The sequence below is a fragment of the Phoenix dactylifera genome, unplaced genomic scaffold, assembly GCF_009389715.1.
Source record: "Phoenix dactylifera cultivar Barhee BC4 unplaced genomic scaffold, palm_55x_up_171113_PBpolish2nd_filt_p 000483F, whole genome shotgun sequence".
In the NCBI taxonomy this organism is placed as follows: domain Eukaryota; kingdom Viridiplantae; phylum Streptophyta; class Magnoliopsida; order Arecales; family Arecaceae; genus Phoenix; species Phoenix dactylifera.
The window spans coordinates 57,287-61,644 of NW_024067904.1; positions in this window are offsets into that span (position 1 = coordinate 57,287).

Genomic DNA, 4,358 nt, shown 5'->3' on the forward strand with positions numbered 1-4,358 from the left:
CATAAGTGCTCGTTTTATAGGATATCCTAAAGAGTCATTAGGATACAATTTTTACGTCTCAGAGGATCACAATGTGTTTGTGAGCCGTCATGCCATCTTCTTGGAAAATCAGTTTATCCTTGATAGAGGCAGTGGGAGGAAAATTGAGCTTGAAGAGAAAGTCTCTGAAAAGCAACGAGTCATGGATCCTATCGAACCCATTCATACAGGCCAGTACACGATGTCCCTCAACCACCTCGTAGATCTAGTAGGGTCTCCCATCCTCCCGATAGATACTTAGGTATACTAGAAGAGGATACCGAGGAAATGTTCCTAGTGGGAGATAGGGATCACATACAGGATCCCAAAACCTACAACGAGGCGATATCTGATATCGATTCCGAGAAATGGCTGGAAGCTATGAAGTCAGAGATTAGACTCCATGCATTCCAACCAAGTCTGGACCTTAGTAGATCCACCAGAAGGTATTGTACCTATTGGATGCAAATGGATCTACAAAAGGAAGATAGGTTCGGATGGAAGGTAGAGACCTATAAGGCAAGGCTTGTGGCGAAAGGGTATAGTCAGCGCGAAGGCATTGACTATCAGGAGACCTTTTCACCTGTAGCCATGCTAAAATCCATCCGAACATTGCTTGCCATTGCAGCATTTCATGATTATGAAATCTGGCAGATGGATGTGAAAACTGCTTTCCTGAATGGATATCTTGAAGAAATATCTATATGGAACAGCCTTTGGGTTTCACTTCCAGTGATGGAGATCACAAGGTCTGCAAGCTGCAAAGGTCCATCTATGGACTAAAGCAAGCATCTCGGAGTTGGAACACTCGTTTCGATGATGCAATCAAAACGTTTGATTTCATCAAAAACGAAGAGGAACCGTGTGTTTACAAAAAGGTTAGTGGGAGTGCTGTCGTATTTCTCGTACTGTACGTGGACATTCTCCTGATAGGGAATGATATTCCCATGCTAACCTCGGTCAAGGTCTGGTTGTCAAAAGAATTCTCCATGAAAGACCTTGGGGAAGCATCCTATATTTTGGGAATAAAGGTCTATAGAGATAGATCTAAAAGGATGCTTGGCCTTCACAGAAAATGTACATAGAGGAGGTGCTGAAAGGTTCAGCATGGAAAACTCCAAAGGGGTCTCTTACCCTTAGGCATGGAATTCATCTCTCCAAGAAGATGTGCCCCAACACATATGAAGAGATTCAACGCATGAGCAAGATTCCTATGCATCGGCAATAGGGAGCCTCATGTATGCCATGCTATGTACACGACCTGATATAGCTCTTGCTGTGAGTGTCACAACAGATATTAGTCAATCCAGGTGAAGAACCTGGACAGCTGTGAAGAATATTCTTAAGTACTTGAGAAGAACTAAAGATTTATTCTTGGTCTTTGGAGGATCATCAGAGTTGAGGTAGAAGGGATACACAGATTCAGACTTCATGACTGATGTCGATGATAGGAAGTCACATCTGGATATGTGTTCTTGTGCAATGGTGGTACGGTGAATTGGAAGGGTTCTAAACAACCGATCATTGCTGATTCTACTATGGAAGCTGAATACATCGCGCCTCTGAAGCTGCTAAGGAAGGTTCTGGTTCAAGAAATTCATTGCGGAATTGGATGTAATGTCATCAGATGCCATACACTCTACTGCGATAATAATGGCGCCATAGCTCTTGCTAAGGACCAAGGTCTCATCAGAAGTCCAAGCATATAGAGCGACGCTTCCATCTCATACGCGACTATGTTGAGAAGAAGATGTCGAAGTGCAGAGAGTAGACTCCGGGATAACGTGGCAGACCCGTTCACTAAACAGCTAAGTCAGCAAAGACTAAAGTCCACCTTGAGAAGATGGGACTAAATATATGACTGATTGGCTTTAGTGCAAGTGAGAGATTGTAGATGTATGTCCTAGAAGCAATTTTGGCTGACACATTATTAATTATGGGACATAATTTGTTTTGACTTTATTATTATTGAATAAATAAAAGGCATCTTTTTCATTCATATTGTTTATGTGTCTATGAATCGTCCAAGATTAATAAGATGATGATGCATATTCTTAAGAGTTAAGAATTTGAGCCATGCATCATTGGTGATTAATTTCTGAATGCTCCTGATCGATGGATATCACGAGGGCGGTGATCGATCCGATGAGATCAGTGCACACAGTACTTTTCTTATGGATGGACGAGACTCGAGTCCACAGTGTGGCGACACTGAAGTAATAGTGCAGGTGCTTGTTAAGAACAAGGGTACTGAGCGTGACCAATACAAGCAGTTACTTGGATGTCTATCCACTCGTCAGTAACTTGCTTGATGTTGCAGTAGTGTAACTGGTCCTTTGACCTGCGGTGCTTCGGCACTCACAGTGAGGTTATTGTAGTTTGACTGCACACATACATGGTCTCTAGCCATATGGGTCCATGCAGTGTAGATTGGCTGCAGTAGGGTCACTGGTAGGAGTAGGGTATGCACCTATAAGGAATCTATCGACCTTGATAGATAAGAAGAGATCCTATGTGATTTATAAGACTGAGTTCGTAAGACCTCGGCCGGGGCAGATTGCACAGTAGAGAAAGAGTCTCTGGCTCTCGAACTTAAGTCGAATAAATCTTGCCATATGACAGACGATGGGGTTTGACGAGTTGTCCATGACCTCCGTCCTGTAGGGATCCACGATAGAAGGACTGTATCACATAATAACTGCACCTAGAGGTTCACCATTCTATTCTGCTGGGTAGCCACTACATGCTGCTAGGTGTCACTGGTGGATGGTGGAACTCATAGGGATTGTCTCGATGATCGATAAACCCTAATGAGTTGAGTTGGAATCGTTCCAACCCATTGAAAGAAGTTTTCAAAGATATTGTGATAGAGGTCGCAATATATCTCACTACCAGTCAGAATAGAACCTATGGGGTCACACACACTAGAAGTATTGACCGATCCGATGGTTGAAAAGTGATTAATGAATCACGAGTAATCAATTCGATTGATAATAAGTTGAAGAAGGAATGGAAATTGATTAATTGGACTAAAACACGAATCCTACTTGGAGTAGGATTTTTAGAGTCCTAATTGGATTAGGACTGGGAGTCCTACTTGGATTGGATTCCCACAATCTACTTAGAATAGGATTTTGAATTCAATATGAATTCCTACTTAGAATAGGATTCCTAGAAGTCCTAATTGGATTAGGACTTCGGATTCAAATAAGAGTCCTAATTAGATTAGGACTAAAATTAAATATGTCTAATTTGGATTAGGGTTTCTTAAGTCACAATTAATTATTAATCTAATAAATCAATAAGACTCCTAATTGGATTAGGATTGAAGAGTTCAATTGAGTCAAAATTGATTTAAGTTCTAATTGGATTAGGACTTACCTAGATTGGATCCAAATTAGTTCACCCATGGGCTAAGCTAATTGGATTAGGGCTTGACAATTAGGGCATTCCAACCCTACTTAATGTAGATTAGGGTTTGCCAAGAGGGAGGGGCGCAGAGGCCTCTCCCCTTTTGCTTCCTTAGTGCGGCATGAAGAGAGGGGGCCGGCGGCCCCTCTTAGGAAACTAGTCTAGGGCTCCTAAATTGTAGGACCCCTAGATGGCTTAAAAGGAGGAGGCAAGGGCCGGCGCCCTAAGTGAATTGAATCCTCTCCCTTCAAGCCGTGGCCTCCCTCTCCTCCTCCTTGGTTCAGCCGCAAGCAAAGGGGAAGAAAGAAGAAGCCATTGGCGGGCCTCCTTCTCCTCTCTTCCTCCTTCCAACGCAGGGAAAGGAAGTAGGCAGCAAGGGCTTTGATTCATCTTCAAGTTTCATCCTTCCTCTTCCTCTCCCAAGACAATCAAGGGTTGATTGAAAGGGAGGAAATCAGCCATCAAAAGAAGTCTTTGCAAGGGAACTAGCACCTCGGGAAGACAAGAGAGCTTTGATCGGATCTCTGCTTCGTGTGGATACCCGTAGAGGCCGGACGTGTGAACGGCTTCATACGAACCTTCATCCTAAAACACGAACTCCAGTTTGCGGTGATCATTCTACCCGCACAAGGTGAAGATCTGATCTTCTAATTAGATTAAAGTTTTTAATCCTTATCTATCTACGAACGGTTTTTGAAAACGTTCATACATGAACATCGATCCCGCTTATGCCGATTCCGCTGCATCTGATTTTGTTTTGAAATATCAGCGGCATGGGCGGGCTCTAACATAAGATGGGGTTGGGTTCTAATAACTGTTAGGTGAGGATCCAATACAGTGTTGCCCAAGGAGACACCCAAGAGGGGGGGTGAATTGGATTTTAATTAAATGTTGACCAATTAAAAATATAATGAGTGATTAACTAAATC